The sequence below is a fragment of the Fukomys damarensis genome, unplaced genomic scaffold (assembly GCF_012274545.1).
Source record: "Fukomys damarensis isolate Sample0158 unplaced genomic scaffold, DMR_v1.0_HiC HiC_scaffold_13, whole genome shotgun sequence".
NCBI classification, from domain to species: domain Eukaryota; kingdom Metazoa; phylum Chordata; class Mammalia; order Rodentia; family Bathyergidae; genus Fukomys; species Fukomys damarensis.
Genome location: NW_022900925.1, coordinates 31886098 through 31905523, shown reverse-complemented (window position 1 = coordinate 31905523; position 19426 = coordinate 31886098).

Sequence of the window (19426 nt, the reverse complement as noted above, 5' to 3'; positions counted from 1 at the left end):
CTGATCTTGGCAGATGAAAGCAAATGGATTTTGGCATTTATCCTATCAAGTAGAAAGACAAAAAGATTCACCAGAACAATAGCTGGATACCGGTATCAAGGGATGTTTTGACTTACTCTATTGGCTGTAATTACAGTTCTTACTAAATTACATTTATGAAAATTATCTGTAATTTTTAAGATTCACCACCTTCTTCATAAGCAAGTGGAGTGGTTACAGTTGAATGCCACTCCTCACATATGAAGGGCATTTACAGAAGCAATGATATTTGCAATCTTTCCAAGGATATGATTGCAAGGAATGGGAAAGGGGATATTACCAGAATCTCTGCAGTGAGTCCTGGTCTCCTGTGAGCCACTACAACACAAAGTGAATTAAAGAATAAAGACAGGGAACGAGACTTAGAGAAGAAGCTGAGCTTTGGCCCTGATCAGTGGTGCTCTGGGCAGCAAGGACAAGGAGATCCAGAGCTTGCCACCATTTATTGGGTTCATAAAAAGTGTCATCAGATGGCCAGAGGGTAGCAATAATCCTTCGTAGACAAGGATCTTATAATTGGAGGAAGTACCAGACTTGGAGCGTGGCAGTGATCCTATGACCATGAGGATCTAAGGTCAGTGAGGAGCTGAGGTTGATTAGAACACTGAGATAAACAAAACATTCTTACAACAGCAGATGGGATGAGGTAAGCTGATGAGGGACACCTCCTCAGGTGAAACCTTTCTCTTTCCTGTTATTACTCTGGATTTTTGAAGAATCAAGATGTCTTCAGCTGATGTAATTTTGCTTTGGGTATCACAGCATCAGGGAACTCTTGAGGCCTCAGATAACCCTAATCATAGTTTAATTGTGAAAGGATTTTCCCCCCAAAACATGTAAAATGGTTCTCAACATATGATATTGCATTATTTTACTATTTTGGTAAGTTGAGGCAATTCTAGTACCCTCTGTATGGCTTTGCCCCTAGCCTTCAATTTATGTGCCTGGAAAACAGTGTGGATATTCTGCCAGTTTCTGGGTTTGTCTACTTACTTTCCATTATAGAACAGAGGTGATAAGCACAGGTTTGGTTTGGAGACTTTTTGTACCCAATGTGAAACAGGTCAGGGTCAAACGTTTATGGTCATATGGCTTCCAGAGGACCCTATGCTGAAAGGTAGCTCACAGTAACATTTCAGGTCTTCAAAAATTAGTGTCAGTTCAATGCTAAAGTTTAATGATCCCCAAGAGATCTCGATATACCCTCATGTATCCCAATCTCCCTGGTAAATGGCCACTGGTTACATTAGGAATGACAATGAAACAGATCTGAGGCATACGTTTTCAATGCAGTAGGGTCTTTTCTCAAGGGGACCTGACTAAACAGGAATCTAAAAGTTGGTGAAGTCTGGTAATTAATTGTGAGTTGCAAGTCTGTTTTGACAATTCAAGATAGATTTTTTTTTTAACCTAAAACCTTTTGTAGTCATACAAGTCAGAACACTAATTTGCTGCTCTTCTATTTCAGTCTCAAGGACAACGATGATCAATTAGGCAAAACCAAAGTTATCTGTGGTTTCAACCACTTTGGTTATTGCTTTGGGCCTGATCATTATGGAACTGTACAGTGAAGAAACATAAACTAGCAACTGATAACAGAGAAATGTGAAAAATTGGATGAAAAGCGGAGAAAGCATAGAACAAGACTTGGGAGGTTTTGACATTCATTTCTTGTGAGGCTGTCATCAAATTGCTTTACTCCTTTGGATCTAACACTTTTCTCATGTGAGACATGCACATCCTTAGCCTGAGAGCAGTACCTGTCACATTGCTCTCCAGGTCTGCTGAATCACCCTGTCCCCCAATGAACAGCTCAATAAATCTAGAGAAGGGTTAGAATTAATTTTTTGCCAGCTTTGACACTTCATGATTCTGTTACTTCCTGGGTCTGATTTTATATTTAGATTATCCTTGATCTTGGTGATTTTTTTTTCCAGTACTTAAATAAAAGGTAGGACTTCTCGGCTGGAGCTGTCAGGCTGATGCTGCTTTATTCCTCAGAATTCCTCATAGTTTGAGAGGCTGTGTGAACTATCAGATACTGGACGAGTTCATCGTCTAATGGGTCCAATGAAAAATCTGACTAAACTCCTACTATTTGTTTTCTAGATTCCTACCTGAAGGTAGTTACAAGAAAAGATAAAATTATTCCATCTGACCTGCTCATAGATTGCTTTCTATGGGGTCGTTTTGGCTGCCTGATAATCCTGCTTTTCTCTGTGATTCTAATCATCTTCTTTGGAGCATCTCTCCACAGATTCAGCTCTAGTGCCTGTGCACACTTACCCCCTTACAATGACCGTCCCTCCTTCCTTAATCTTGTACTTGATGTTCTCATCATCTCACTCAGCTGGCTGTCTCTTTTTCTAAAATGATTTTTTTTCTCATTTTTCCTTTTTGCTCGTGTCCCTTGCTTTTTCCGTCTCAAAATCCCATTGATACAGTTGATTTCTAAATCGGAGTCCGAGCTGCAGTCATTCCCTAATTTTGAACTTCACACTTCCAACTGGTAGATATTATACCCGAAGGCTGTCTCATGTCCTCAAAATCAGTACGATTTAAACTGGAATAATCAGTTTTTCTCTGGTTCTCTGACCTGTGAAAATCATATTGCATTGTATCATCCGGGGTTGAAAACTTGGTATCCCTCCTCGCTTGATATCCCTCCCTTCCCCCTTACTCTTCCCTTTCACTGTACCTTCATTATAAAATACTGTCAAGTTCTTGGACTTCTGGCCTAACTCAGGATAATCCTGCCTCAAGACATCTCACGGGCATTACATTGTTGTGCAACATCACAGACAGGTGGAAGCTGCGTTGGAGGATGTGAGCCCGCTATAGAGGACTGGCTTCATTTAAAGAAATCCCGTGGAATCTATGGCATATATCAAGCATTACAACAGGATGAGATGAATGCAGGTTTATTGCCACACTCTATGTTCAGGTATTTTGATTGATTCTACCCTTGTTGCCAGACAGACCTTCAATAACTGCGTTTCTGCTGCCTCATCGAAGCTTTTGAGGTAATGGCTCAGCATTTCTGTTTTCCTTCCACAAACTACTGGTTCCCAGCGCTATGGTTTATATCTAGATGTTCATCAAGAGCCTCATAAGCTCATAGGCAAGGTTTTGGGAAGGTGGTTGGATTATGGGGTTTTACGGGTCAGAGGTTTGGTGTTCGGGAGGTGGAGTCTGGTTGGAAGAGGGAAGTCAAGGGGTTGTGCGGCTTGGAGGAGCTTTTCTCCTTAACTAGCACCTCCTCTCACCGTCTCTTGCTTCCCAGGTGCCATAATGCAAGCAGTTTTTCTCTGCCTAGGCCCTTGCACCTAACTTCTGATCATGCAAGAAGTAAAACCTCTAAAACGTGAGCCAAAATAAAGCTCTCCTTCTCTAAGTCGTGGTTTTAAGGTATTCTGTTCTTATAATAAGGAAGTAACTAAGACATGCAGTTTGCCCCTACTTTCCTCCTCCTCCTCCTCCTCCACTTCCTGCTTCCCCCTTTCTCCCCTACTTGTTACTTATTTGTCCTCCTCCTTTCCTTCCTCCCTGGCTCCCATCCTTCTTCTCCCATGTGACTCCCATGTCTGTTTTTCTATCAGACCAGCTATCAGGCACGTTCTCCATTCTGGTTACCTTGGTTTAACACCCAAAATTGATCTCCCCTGTGTTAGGATCTCGACTTTCCCCCTACAAATTGGCAGTGCTCTTTCCCAGAATTTAATCCCCATTCCAAGATTCTTTCATCCCTTGTTATACAGTTGAATAAATGTGTGTGAGTGAGAATGTGTTCATGTGTGGATGGGTGTGTCTTATATACATGCATGCAGGTGGAAGATTTTGTATTGGGCTACTAGCTTGGAATGATAACTATATTGTATTTGAGCATTTTACAGCCATTTTCATTATATAGTCATGAGAATTTAAGGCAGCCATGTGGCCTTTTCTTTTTACAATATATGTGCATTCTGAAAGTGGAGAATTAAGCGATTCAGTGTTATCAGTATCAACCAAATAATCAATTTTGTCTGCAATTTAAGCTCGATTTTCCTTGTTTTCCAGAGTAATAAAAGTAACTATGTTGTTTTTGAGAGCGTGGAGACGGAATTCATTTCTTTGCTGATGTCCTTTGGAGAAGCAGTGTAAGACATTTTGTGACTTAACACCCAGCAGACTGTCTCCCAATCCTCTCTGTGTGTTTCTTCTTGCACTTGTCTCTAGAGAACCATTTATCTCGCTTCTTCTTCTCCATTTCCCTTATTTTGCCTAATCCCTTATAGCACTCAGCAAACTCTGACCACTCTTTCCACACTGCTTTTCTGTGTAAATAAATACCACCCTTCGCTTATTCCGATCAATTGTCTTCATCTCAACTGTTGCAGTAGGATCTGAGACCTGGAAGTTCAGGAAAGCTCTGGAGGTTCTTTAGAAAGAACTGTGGAGGAAAAGGTGAGGCAAAATGATAACCTCTAAATATTGTTCCTAAAAGATTTATTAGTCACATGTAGCACTTTTATAGTCATACAAAACTGAGATGCATGGTTTGGAAAACCCACTGAGTATATACTGACCTAAAAAGCAACCATTAAATACTATTAAAAGGTATTTAAGGCTCACACAAACATACAAAGTCCAAATTAATCTTAAATGCTCATAAACTTAGAACAATTAACAATTTATATCAGTATAACTTTCTTCACAACAAGGGATAATAACACCTACGGAATAAAGTGAAAATTAGAAATTATATGAAGCAATTTATTCTTTCAATGAATTCAATTTTTCAATGAATTCGATTTTCTGTGTGTTTATTATCTGTAGCTAAGAAGACAATTAAGAATTGGTTACAGCTGTCAAGAAACTTGTAGTATGTGTGACAAAAAAGTTACTGGGATGTACTAAGAATTATAATTGCCCATGTAAGGTATGGGAACTATAGTATGATTGGTTCTTCTGGAGGTTTGAGGAGTGTCTAGTAAATACTTCACTAGAATTTGAGCTCAGTTAGAGTAAGGTCTTTGTATCATTCTCCACTGTTTCCCCCGCTCCCTAATTATAATCAGCTCTCCAAAAGTGATTTTGAAATGACTGAACAATAGAGATGTAACTTGATTTGCTATGTTCCTTAATCTCAGAACTTTGGTAGTTATTTACACAGAAAATGTGTATTCTGTTTATTTAAAAGCTTGCTGTTCTTATTTGTGCTGCTACAGTTCCCAAACATTGAAGCACACTTAAAAGGAGAGGCATCAAAGTCGTAGCTCTGACTGTGTGGTTTGTTTGTCTTTCATTTGCAGGTGGTTGCATGGATGTGGAATTTTACAGAATAAATGGAAGTGGAACAGAAATACAAAAAAAAAAAAGGAAGGAAATTTAAAGAGAAGACACAGAAGCAAATAGAAATTAAAATAGCTTGTTTTATTTCAAGACCAACAAGTAGGCGGTGCCTTGAGAACTTCACATGGGGACACGAAGATGGAGAACACCAGGTATGAAAAAGAGGCAGGTAACAGAACTTACAGACTCAGGAAGTGATTATCCAGTCATCGGAGAGCTACACAAGAGTTTCTTCAGTGTTAGGAGAGATAAGGTAAGCTTTGTATTTTTGAAAACTATTCCAGGGCCATCTTTAATAAACCCTGTGTGTGAAGTTAGCAAGATGTGCTAGGAAGTCCTTGTAGTAACATAGAAGACACGTGTGACAAACATGCCTGAGAGCCGAGCGCTTGGCGCATAGTAGGTGTGTCATAAGTGGTGGTTCCTCTTCTTTTTGGACAAGTATCTAGGTTACTGATGACAGATGCTATTATCACCATTTCATAATTTGGATAATTGAGATTCTAGCTCAAGTGACTTTGCCTTGAAGACTCAGATTATAAAAGACCCAAAGGGCTGGGGATTTAGCTCAGTGGTTTCACCACCTGCCTTGCATGCACAAGGACCAGAATTTGATCTCTGGTAAAACAAAACAAAACAAAACAAAACAAAAAACCCACAAAAAAACAAAAAGGCAAACAAATGACACAGTCAGAGCTATGAGTTTGATGCCTCTGCTTTTAAGTGTGTTTCAATGTTTGGAAACTATAGCGGCTCAAATAAGAATAGCAAGCAAGCTTTTATATAAACATAGTGCACATTTTCTGTGTAAATAACTATCAAAGGCCTGAGTATAAGTAACATCCCAAATCAAGTTACATCTCTATTGTTCAGTCATTTCAAAAATACTTTTAGAGAGCTGATTATAATTAGGGAGCGGGGGAAACAGTGGGGAATGATACAAAGGCCTTACTCTAACTGAGCTCCAATTCTGGTGATTACATGAGCCAATGACTCATCAGTCAAGTAAATGAATAAATAAATTAAGTAATTACAAGAAATTCTAAAATAAAGCAATGTAAAAAAATTATGTGGGCCACAGGACAAGAAATGATGGAAAAACCTCTCTTCAGGAGCCGGGGATTTAGCTCAGTGGTTTCACTGCCTGCCTTGCAAGCACAAGGTCCCAAGTTTGATCCCTGGTACAAAAAAACAAAACAAAAACAACAAACCAACAAACAAAAACCTCTTTTTAGTAGGATGTTCAAGAAAGGCCTTTCTGAAGTGACATTTCGAATGATGTGAAGGAATGAAACTTGTGAAGATATAGGAAAAGGTCATTCCAGAGAGGCAGAAGGACCATCAAAGATAAAGGATTATCTAAGATATAGGCACTGAGATGAACTAGGTTGTGGAGTTAGAGATAAGAAAAATAGTCAATGTGGGTGGTACTGAATGAATAAAGAGATGCCAAAGAAGGAAGAAAGACACTACAAAGGATTTAAAGTTTTTTTTTTCTTAAGTGAAGAGTGATGCTATTTATACCAAAAAAAAAAAAAAAAAAGTTGGGTGAAATTTCAACATAAAATCAAGATGAAAAGATCAAGATGTCAACTGGAAATCCAAGTGGAGAAACTGAGCCACTTGAATACATTAGTGGATATTGTACCAGTCAGTTCTCACTAGAGAAACAGATTTAACACAAGTATACTATATGTAAGAATTTACAAGACTGGCTTACAATGGCTCTCCGTGGAGTCAGGTGCGGAAGAGAGGGAAAGGTCTGTCTGCGCGCTGTGCTGGAGATCTAAAGGACCCAGTGGAAGCCTGGAGCCCACCACATTGTCCCATGTGAGTCCTTGTCAGGCTGTAGAGTTTTCACCGGAAGCCAGGAGACAGTGTCCAGGGTGATGGTGCAGACTGGAGCGCCTCCAGAGAAACAGAAGCGAGCCTTCCTTCTTTGTTTGTCTTTTATGCCGTTTAGGTGGCAAGGTCTTTGGTTGCTGTCACTCACATGTAGTAAATCCCAGTAAATCCTCAGTAAATCCTCTCAGCCAAGCCCAAAACTATGCCGACCCAGTTCAGTTGGGCATTTTTTATACTCAAGTTGACCCAATGAGTTAACTACCATAGTATTCATGGGAGAGGAAGGACAGTTACGGAAATAAAATAGTGGGAGGCTTCAACATGGAAAAGACAACGGAAACTATGTGAGCAGGTAAAATCATTGAGGGATTGAGCATAGTAGAGATAGGAAGGCAAAAGAATCAAATTTTCACGAAGTTTACACTGAGGGAAGCAGAGATCGTGGCACAGAAAACAGCTAGTGAGGAACGGTAAACACTAGAAGAAACTATTTCCTAGAAACAAAGCAGCGGGATGTTTTAAGAAGGGAAGCAAGCAATTGTGGCCAGTGATCCCAAGAGACCAAATGAAATGAGAACTGAGCACTGAATAATGGATTTGAAAAGATGAAGGTCGCAGCAGTGATCTTGACACATAGGAACATTCCTGATCGGCGAGGACAGAAGCCAAATCAAAGTGGGTTAATAGAAAACACGGAAGGGCAGAAGTGATAGCTGCTACTTTGTCACTGAGCACCCCCTGTCCAGGAGAGACAGGGAGGGGAGGTGGGTAATAGGACACTGAATATGGAGTGTGAATACAGGTGCTCGTGGAAGGATTTAAAGTGAGAGTCATTACAGATTATTTTGTGACACTGAGAATGGTCCTCTGAGGAAGAAATGATGCTTCTAGAGAATGTGGCAGGGGAGATCTTACCAGATAAATGCATGATGACACAATTAAGGACTTGATACTGTAAGCAACTTAACTAAGAAGGAGACCAGCTGGTATTGACTTCATATACATTATTTGGAAGCATTCGAATAAGCTCTCCCTACCACAACTCTGGAGTATAGTTATTAGTCTATCCTCCAATTTGTAGGTGAGGAAAAGTGTGTCTTAGAGGGTTCCAATGACTTCCACAGAGTAACACCAGAAAGTGGTAAAACTTGGTTTCAAACCCAAGTCAGCCAACTCAGACATTCAATTACTCAACTGCGAAGGAGCCAGGATTGCTGTGCAGCTCAGTGAAAAAGTGCCATAAGTAATCAGAGATGAGGTATTTTTTAATCCTTACAGCTGTCCTGAATTTTTATTAAAAATACCAGTGATTCAGTCATTAGCATCTCTCAGTTTGGTTTCGTACTAATTCTGGAGTTTCTGGGTGACTATGAACTCAACCTAAAACTTCTCATTTCACAGAAATTGCCCTAAAGACAGGTTCTTTGAGCACATCCCACATAGTTTTAGCATTAACTGTTCGCCTGTAATTCTTCAATTCAATTAGAGATATTTGTTTGATTATACTGAATCAAAGGCTATGCTGGTTGGTGGGCATATGTTGATAAGCATAAAGAAATTTCTGTCTCCAAATGTTCAAATAAGGGGAAGATTCTAGGTGGATTGTATCTTCTCCTATGCACAGAGTTGATTTGAAGCCTTCGAGTTCACCACATCATTTACTTCCTGTACAGAGCTACACAAGTACCTTGGACTTGAAGAACAGAAGAACGGGAGACAATCAGCAACAGAATTTTTTTTTCCACAGAAAATGATTGATTTTTGTTTTGTATTCTAAAAACAATGTGAGGAAGTTAGTAAAGATACAGAGCACAAGTTAACATAATTAATGTCAGAAATTAGAGAAAAGGAAAACAACATTAACTTCAGGTCAAGGGTAGGGACAGAATACCCCTGTAAGTTATAAAGATCTGGATAGAAGAATGAAAAAAATTCATGTACAAATACAGAACAGATGCTCTCTAATTGGATAGCAATTAAATAATTATGTTAATCTGTCTTTTTTTTAATAGTCAGAGATGGCTTTTAGTTCTTTTTATGGATTCAAAGTTAAAATATGGCCATATTACTTGGCCGTTACCTGAACCCTCTCTGTCTCTGCATTCCCCTGCATGTGTGTGTGTGTGTGTGTGTGTGTGTGTGTGTGTGGGTGTGTGTGTGTGTGTCTGTCTGTCTGTCTGTCTGTCTTTCCCTTACTTTCTCCAAGTCAAGCCTCCAGTGTCACCTTCATGAAGCACAGATTTCTGTCACAAAGATCGGGTCAGCAGGCAGCCTTCCTATTCTGCCATTCACATCTGCCCACCTGGCTGCTGGGCAGATGTTCTCCTGTAGGGTACAAAAATCTCCCCACATTAAGTTTTAATTGCATTTCCATAATTGTTGTTTAAATGGAGGCATTCATTTCATGAGCTGATTTTTCTATGCTAATCAGTGTACATTTCAAATCAGAATAAACAAATAAACAATCACAGTAGCAAGAAAAAGCAGAAAACTTCTATATTTATATCGGATTATGAGAATAGTACCCCAAATCATGACTGTGCCTAGCTAATTGCTTGGTCTAACACGGGACCAAACACAGACTTCCTCTCTTCCTACAGCATTTGCGGCCGTAAACAAAATCTACTCTGATTTGGTTTGGAGTCAATTTGATTTGAGAAGGCACTAGGGTTCTGTCAATAAGGAACAAACAAAACCAATTTTCTTTGAATGGAATTGGGATTATGCTTTGAAGAAATTGCTTTTCTTTCTTTTTAAGGGAATTGGGAAAACAAAACTGGAAACTTTTTCTCTTTCCCAGCGGCAAGATGCAGGAGCTACTTATTCAGAAACTTGGGTGCTTTTCCTTAAATTATTTGGGCAAAGAAAGAGAAATGGGTGGGATGGCTCAAGAATGTGAGTAATTAAAGCATAGGAGAAGTTTAAGGTAGCGAAGTGGGTTTGGGATTTTAAGTCCAATGGTTTGGTTTTGATATAGATTTGAGAAGAGCAGGAATCTAACTAAAACTGTTAGCGAGTTGGGGCAGCCTCAGGTCTGTTGCGAATCTCAGGATCTTCTGCAAGAAAACTTGATAACAAGTAATTCTACTTTATAGAGTTGTTCTAGGAAGTAAACAAGAAGATATATTTAAGATTTTCATAGATTATTGAAATTTAAGTAATAAGGAAAACTTGGGTCTTAAACCACTGTGTTACTCTACACATTTGATCCTCAACTCAGCTTTCGTTGATAATTTCAAAACTTTACCGAAGTCTTTTCTCTACTTTTTCTCAACATACATTCATTGTGCATATGAATGGGCTACTAAGAAATGGGCTCCTAATAAGTGGATATTTAAATGTTATGGTTTAGAGCAAATGTAAAATTCTAATATTGTCTACAGATTTATTACTCAATAAATTATGGATTTGATACGTTCTTACGGTGGGAGAAATTTGAAAGATTTTAACCACCAATCCTAAAGATAGTTATTTTCAGGCTCTCTCCTATTTAGTGGATGAGAATTTGATTCTTGAAGAGGATTTTCACTTCAGCGTCAGATCCTCTAATATTTTTATTAGTTTTACTGGTATATTTTAGATTCACAGAATGATAACATTCACCATAGAGAATGTGCTCCTGTACATGTTATATCTGATTCTTATTTTTTCCCAACCCCTTCTCCTCCCTTCAATACCTCTTCCCCTACTTATTTAAAAAAAAAAAAACTTGCTTCATTTATTTTCCTTTGAGTCTCCCTTTTATCTCCTTTTCCCTTCCTTTTCCCCTCTCTTGTTTATCTTCCCCTTTGAACACTTCCTGCCTATTTCACATTATCTATTAAACGCTTCGATCCTTATTTACCATTTTGGTTTCCCGCACCAGAGAAGCAATGTGATATTTAAACATGTGAGTCTCATTCCTTTCACTTAAGAATATGGTCTCAAGGTGCACCCATGTACCTAGAAATGTCCTCTATTAATTAAAGCTCTGCTTTACCAATGTGTACTGAAGTATGGGATCACATATATATTTTTCTTTTATTGAGTTTATTGGTACATTTTAGGGATACAGTACAGTTACACTCATCATTGGGATCTTGTACCTGTACATGACAGGTCTTGGTTCTCATTTTTTCCCCTTGTCCCTGCCCTCCCTTCACCCCCTGCTCCCCTCCCCATCTACAAACACTTTATTTCCATTTTTTTCATTTTGTCATATTTTTTTCTTTTCCCTTATTACCTTTCCCCTACCCTTTCCACTTTCACTACACCTTTAGTCCTTTTCCTCCTATTTCACATGGTCAATTATCTCATTAGGATCTTATGTACTATTACAGTTTTTCACACCAGAGAAACTATTTGGTATTTACACATGTGTGACTACAGCACTCTGAAAAAAGAGATAGAAGAGGATATAAGAAAATGGAAAGATATCCCCTGCTTCTGGATGGGAAGAATCAACATAATGAAAATGGCCATACTACCAAAACTACTATACAGATTCAATGCAATGCCAATTGAAATTCCAACACTATATTTCACAAAACTAGAAAAAAGAATACAAAAATTCATTTGGAACCAGAAGAGACCTAGAATAGCAAAAGCCATCCTAGGAAACAGAGAGATGGTAGCGGGTATAACAATTCCCAATTTGAAACTATACTACAAAGTCACTGTGATAAAAACAGCATGGTAATGGCAAAGAAACAGACCTGAGGATCAGTGGAACAGACTGGAAGACACAAAAACAACTCCAGATGTACTCAGCTACCTCATCTTTGACAAAGGAGCTGACTGTCCCCCCTGGAGGAAAGATAGCCTCTTTAATAAATGGTGTTGGAAAAACTGGATCTCAACCTGCCAAAGATTAAAACTAGACCCTTATCTTTCACCATGCACTAAATTAAAATTCAAGTGGATTAAAGATCTAAATATTAAAATGGGATTATAGATTATATTTTAATGACAGTCTGATAAAGTATGAGAATATTTCTGTTTGTCTCAGAGTTATAATTTGTCAGGTTGATGAAGTCTCTTATCCAAGACAAAAAAAGAAGGGAACAGGACTTTATTTACAAATGTGCATGTGGGCAAGACTGCTGCCTTGATTTTAGAACTGATACAAGTCCAGGGCTTAGACTGGTGGGAAGTTCATCATCTTAGGTATTTATAGGCCAATTTCTCTACCTTTGATTTCCAGTGCAGTCTGGTCTGCTTCCTGAAGGTTTTCCAACAGTTTGTGTAGCTGTGTTCATCAATGAATGGTTGTATCCTCTCCTATGATAATTCAGACTTTTTTTTTGGCAATTCAGTCAAGGCTCAAGTATTATATGTGCTTAGTCCTCGACTATATAAACTCAGCAGTGTAAACAGAATTTGCATAAGCTCAGAGACTGGAGGGGGAAGGGTAGAAACAGCACTACGAGCTAGGAGGTGATTGTGTTGGTCAAAGTGTCTATGATAATCTTCTCAAATATGGTGGAGCAGAGGAATCACAGAGGATTCAGCCAAGGTGAAGTCCAAGATCCTTCGTTCCTGCTTTGGCTGCTCTAGGCTCTCAGAGCACAGTGATGCAGTATACCAGTGTTTCACTCTATTCCTTTTTTCCTTTGCCTGGACGTTGTACTGCAGCTGGTCTCTACTCAAGGTGCACACTCATTCCAACTCTATTAAAAATACTTCTGCCTGCACCTTTAGCCCTTTTCTTCCTATTTTATTTGGTCAGTTATATCATTAGGATCTTATGTACTAGTATAGTTGTTCACACTAGAGAAACTATTCGGTATTTACACATGTGTGACTTATCTATTTCACTTAGGAGTATATCCTCAATATGTATCCATTTTCCTATGACTGGAAAACGGGAAGGGTAGGGGAAAGGTAATAAGGGAAAATAAAAAAAAATATGAGAAAATGAAAAAGTGGAAATAAAGTGTTTGTAAATGAGGAGGGGAGAAGGCGGTGAAGGGAGGGCATGGACAAGGGGAAAAAATGAGAACCAAGACCTATCATGTAAAGGTACAAGATCCCAATAATGAACATAATTGTACTGTATACCTAAAATGTACCAATAAACTCAATAAAAGAAAAAAATACTTCTGTGTGGCTTTACATCCCGGAAATTATACTTTCGTTATTCTAAAGCCAAGGCATCATTTTTTTTTAACGTTCTCTAGACAATTCTAATACACAGCCCAGAGGCAGAGATCTGGCTTTAGTTCATGTGGATCAATCCTAGCTTCACTGTCCAATGGTGCTTTCAGGTCTCTGCTGGGTCCATATTTCACAGCATGCGAATGACCTCCTCATTCACAAATTTCAGGATCTGAGTCCTGGGCTGCACCCTGACTTGGTCAGCAGAACCACTGTACTACATGGTCATTTCTCCTCATCCAGTGCTCACACCGCATCCCTATTTTTTATTTTGACATGCTTTGCTTAGATAGCTATGTCTCCCCAATGTGGCTTCTCAAGGCAAGGATCATGTCATGTTTTATAGGCCTTCGTATCATGCCTGGAATAGGCCAGCAATCTGTACAGACGGATATGATAAATGAAATGAATTATTGTAGTGTGCTCGATAGTCTCCCAGAAGGTCTCCTTAAAATTTTTCAGTGAGGCATTCATGTATGGAATGTGGATGGTACACACAGCTGCCTCCACTTCCCAAAGGTGAGCAGGGAAAGTTTAGAAGTTGGAAAGAATGCAGACTAAAATAAACACACCACTTAACTAAATGATTTCTTGCATCGCCACAGAGGATTTGTTCTCCTGAAAATTCCAGAATAATGTTACTCACACTATAATTTCCTACATACATTTGAAGAGTTCAGTTTTTCTGGTACTGAATATTTCTTTAAAAAGTCTATCACCTACTTTATATAAATGCGTGACACAATGACGCTTTAGAATAAGCTTTTGCAGTGCCTTTATAACTTTCATTTATTCTGGGGAGGTATGGAAAGTTTATGTACTTTGGCTGGAATCACACAAGTAGAAACGTGGAGATCTAGGGTGTAAACAGAGCAGTTTGGGTCCGAGATCACTCCATGAACACTAGTCTATACCTCTTTATACCTTTGTGCCTGCCACAGCTGCCCTGACTCATTCTGAAGCACTGTCACCCTGACCCTAAAACCTCTTTTCTGTTCTTTTCTGTTCATCGTGTCTTTTTAATTTTGTCCTTGATTTTTACTGCGTGAATCCTGTTATGCTCATAAGCAAATTATAGCTACATTTTTTTTTTTTTGGTACCCAAGATCGAACTCAGGATCTTGAGCTTGTGATGCAGGTGGCAGAACCACTGAGCTAAATCCCCAGCCCTATCTACATTTTTAATGTAGCTAAATCCCCCAAATTATCTCTTGTCATTGAATAAATTTATGGTCTGGTTCTTTCATATCACTTTCTAAATATTCTTGAACCCCCACAATTTAAAAAATACACAAGAACAGAATGGATACACTAGAAATAAACCTAGGCCTCCACAACTGATTTTCAAGAAAGACATTACAAGCACACAGGGGGAAAAGGAAATTCATTTGAATAAGTGGTGCTAGGAAAATTGAGAAGAATGAAAAGGACCTCTCTCCCGAACCAGTCACAAAAACCAAGTCAAAATGGATCAAAACCATAAATACAAGAGTTAACATGTAAGACGTGAAACTATTAGAAGAAAACATAGAGAAAATATTTTGGGACATTTGGAATGGACAAGGATTCTTGGCACCAGACTCAAAATAGCACAGAAAGCAAAGCCATACAGTCCAGTGGGTTGATTATATCAAACTGAAAAGCTTCTGCACAGCAAAGGAAATGGTCACCCCAGTGAAGAGACAACCCCCACCCTGGGAGAACCAGCAACCAGTAGCTGTCAGTAGTTTCCAGCAGTGTTCATGGCTTTCATTCTGAGCAGCCTTTTCTTTGATTTCCACAGTGCCACACCGCTTTGGTGCGTCTGACTGCTGACCTTCCTTCTTGGCACACCCATCCCCAGCTGTTCTGCAGACGATGCCCTTCCTCAAACTTCGCTCCTAGATCCTCTTCTCCCCCAGCTCAACAGTGTCCTTGTGCATGATGTTCTCTCGTCTAAGAAGTGCTGTGCCTCTCTATCCTGGATTGATAGACCCTCTGACACCTCAGTGGCCTCCTCCACTGAACTCAAACGTTGGAAGAATTGAACAAAATTGGCATGTTTTAAAATGAACCAACGAGTTTCCCCCCTGTGCCCTGTTTTCCGCCACAGTGAATGGTACATTTTCCATCTACGGATGCAACTTACATTTCCAGAATCATTTTGACATCCTCCTGTCCTTTCTCTTCACTTCTACCACTTCCCTCTCTGGATGGCTACAGCTGCAGTGATTCCTATCTATCCCATTGGTTCTCCACCTAAGTGATTTTTAAACAACAGCCTCATTTTGTTATACATTAAGATTGAAATGTTTTATGTAATATAGCACTGATCATGCAGAACAACAAAACAAGCTGACCAAAATCTCTGCACTCTTAGCTGTCAGCACTTGCAAGATTTAGAACGAGGAACAAGTTCTTTAAATCGGCATCTTTGTGAGTCTTCAGTTTTAATATCTATCATCCTTTACCACAGAACTTCAACACATGCTTTTTCTGAGGATGGGTATTCATGGGTTCTTTTCCTCTCCTAGTTAGGTACTGTTTGCTTTTCTGATCTCAACTCAGAATTTCTTTAGGAAATCAACCCCCAACATGGCTTACTCGGTCAAATTCCTTTATAATATTGCTCACCTAGTGCTCTGTATTTTCTATTCACACAGATCAGAGTTTAACATAAAATTAAATGTTAGTCAATATCTACTTTCCTCAGTAGACTATAAGCTTCAGGAAGACAGAGACCCTACTTATACTTATTTTTCCCAAGCTATACTATAATGTCTGGTACAAGGAGTCACTCAATAGATAGCTTGTTTGATTATTTTAAAAATGTCATTCACTGTGCTCATAAGAATGTTAAGCCTTGCTGTGCTTATGAAATTTCTCTGCTTTTCGATTTTCTTTCTGCCCATTTTATAGAAGTTAAATGATGATTTCAGCCTGACTACTTTTTCTGAGTGCTTAAAAGTGTTTAGTGGAGCTTTAACTCTTAATTTTCTCAAGGACTTTTCATTCTAAGTTACATAAAAATGTATCTGACATCCACACATTGACACTAACTTTTTTCCTTTTCTCATTGAGTTTATCGGTCACTTTCTCCTCCCTCTGCAGAATCACCTGCCTCACCGAAGCTCACCTGAAACCTGTGCCTATGGACCCTGAATTCTCTCCTCTAGCAGATGACTGAGCTGATTCTGGGGGACCACAAAGAACACAATGATAAAGCCTTATTTTTCCATTTCTACATTTTGCTCAGTTGGCAGTTATTTGAGTCTCTGCCTTCTTTTCTATTTTTTGAGGTGTCTTAATGATTTGCTCAAGCACTTCATTCTTTCCAGCTGATTGGCCCTTTCTCCCATTCCTGGCACACATGGCAGGCACACAGAGTCACACATGTCTGAGAGGCAGAGATTCTTTGCAGCTTCCTACCTGAGTGGTAACAGATGCTCACGGCAGAAGTCGGCTTTGGACTGCTGCACACAGAATAATCATCCTTCCCAAGTCAGACTCCCTACTGCAGGGAGGAGTGCAATTCAGATTAGAGTTGAATATCTGAAAATGAAAAATGCGTTGACGGAATGCCCATTGAGTGTCAGACTGTCAACACGGCAAGTCAGTTAAAGACTGTCTCGCTTAGCTTCCTTGTTTTATTGAGGCTCCGAGTGCTTTGGTAATTTGTTCCAGTAGCGAGAATGGCTTCTGCAGGGGCTAGAATACTCTGCTTCCCAGGCCTCTTTAGAGACCAGCCACCACAGATGTGCTGTTAGTCTCTTACATTGTTACCATCCTCTATAATCTGATGATGTCCACTTGTAATCACTCACTTTTTCTCTCTGTCTCTCTTTCTCTCTCTCTTTCTCTGTCACTCCCTGAATTAAAACTGTAAGAAAACAAGTCTAAAAGATAAAAAAAAAATATCTAAAGACCTTTTTTGTCATGCATTTTTCAGAGAAGATTTTAGAAGCTATTTTTTTTCCTATTCCCAATTGAACCATAAGTGTAATAGTTTATATGTAACTACCTATTTTACTGGTTAAATTTTCTACTTGCCCTTGAGCCAGTTCTTAGCCTTGGGCAGTCACTTCTAAGAAATAAGGGAGGGCAGTGTGGAAAGAGTATAAGTGGAGAAGACAGGAACGGGACATTTCAAGTGGCTACAGACAGTAAAGAGGACATCTCTGCAGTCACTTCAACAAACAACAGAATTACTGAGAGTAAAGTTGGATTCTTAAATATGTTCTCAACAATTATATTCTTACCTGTACTCCATAGTGGTCACCCATCTCCTTTCTCTTCTGTTTTTCTTTATCCAGTGAGGAGCCTGGTCTGTGTTCCTGCCTGCCGTGATTTCAGTGTCTTCTGTAGCCATATCTGTTATTGTACTGAAGGCCATCCTTTGGCTAAGCTGTATCTCCTTGTCCACCTCTGGGTCTCTTCGTACAGTATTGCTTGTCTTGGACCGGACATGTTTCCTACAAGTAGTAGACATGGCTCTTTTCCTCCTTTCATGGCTGCCCTACATTTATCATGGACATATCTACTTCAAAAATCTCATGTTCCTTCTACCCCAGCAAGCCATATCTGGAAGTAGGACTCTCCTTGATGGCCTAGAGATATGACTGTTCTTCATCCTGATTCAGTGTTTTGGACTCTTCTTTACTCTGTCTTCTGGAAGGTGTCTGTCTTCCATAAGATTAGTTCTACTGTCATCCCAGTCCCTTCCAGAGCAAGACCTTAGCTTAATCCCTGTGCCTGGTTGAGATATCACAGAAAACCTAGAATTACAGAAAAAAACTAATTAGAGGTTTTGGGCCCAATCCCTTTAGTGACACTAAATGCCCCATCATTACAAACATCTTTTCATTTATTTGTTTCAAAGCACCCATAATGTCCGTGATCACAGACCCTTAAACTAATTAGTTCAGACATTACAAACGTAAAGGAAAAATGTAATTGGAGGGCTTATTCTGCTCAACTAAACAGCAAAGAGAAGATGACATTATGAAGACATTGTTTCAATTGAAAAATGCATGAGATATTGGAAAAAGCAGATCACTCTATCTTGGAAAGGCAGAACAAGAGAACCTGAAATATATAATTAATCTTGCGTATACTGCAGTAAGACCTTCATCATTAGAATATCTTCTGTGGCCACCTAAGAATTCATAGGCAAAAGTATAAATGACAGGTGGCTATTTTTCTCCTTTACATTTGTTTCAAAGTTTGGCAAAACTATAGGCTGAGAAGAAAGAAATGATTTTTACAAACTGTAGCCATTGCTCAGTATTCATAAGATTTATTTCAGGATGCGCCATGTACACCAAAACCTACTGATGCCCAAGTTTCTGTTATAACATGATATAATACTTGCATATAACCCACACATATCCTCTTACTTATTTGATTTATTTAAAAAAATAGTCTCTAGTTTACTTATAATACCTAATGTAACATATGTGCTATATTAGTAGTTATTACACAGTATTATTTAGATAATAATGGCAAAAACAGAGTCTGCACATGTTCTGTATAAATGCAATTTAAAAAAATATTTTCAGTTTGTAATTGCAATCACAGATATGGAGATATGGAATATGGAGGCCCAATGGTACTTCCGTGGACTTTTGAGAGTGGCTTAAAATTCAGGCTTTTAGTTAGAAATGACATTGTAACTTTCTCAAAGGAATCCTCTGTGATAATTAGTTATGCATTTTATACGCTAACATTGTATTTTGTAACTCTCATAACTATAAAATTGATATTAAAGGTTCTATTTTCTAAATTAGGAAAACAGATGGATTGGTGGGGTGGAGAACTGTGTTGAGGATTATACAGCTAGCAAGAAGAAAAAGAATAGAGTTAGTCCAGAAATGCCTGAATCCTGGTCTGTGGTCTTTGAAAAACACCTTGAAGCCACTTTATTTTATTTAGAGAGTAATGCTTTTTCATAAATTTTTCTAATTTCAACTAAGGTGGTAACTTCATCAGCCTTGTATTATATATATGTGTGTGTGTGTGTGTGTGTGTGTGTGTGTGTGTATCTATCGATGTATCTATATATCTAGATATACATATATCTAGATATATTCATACA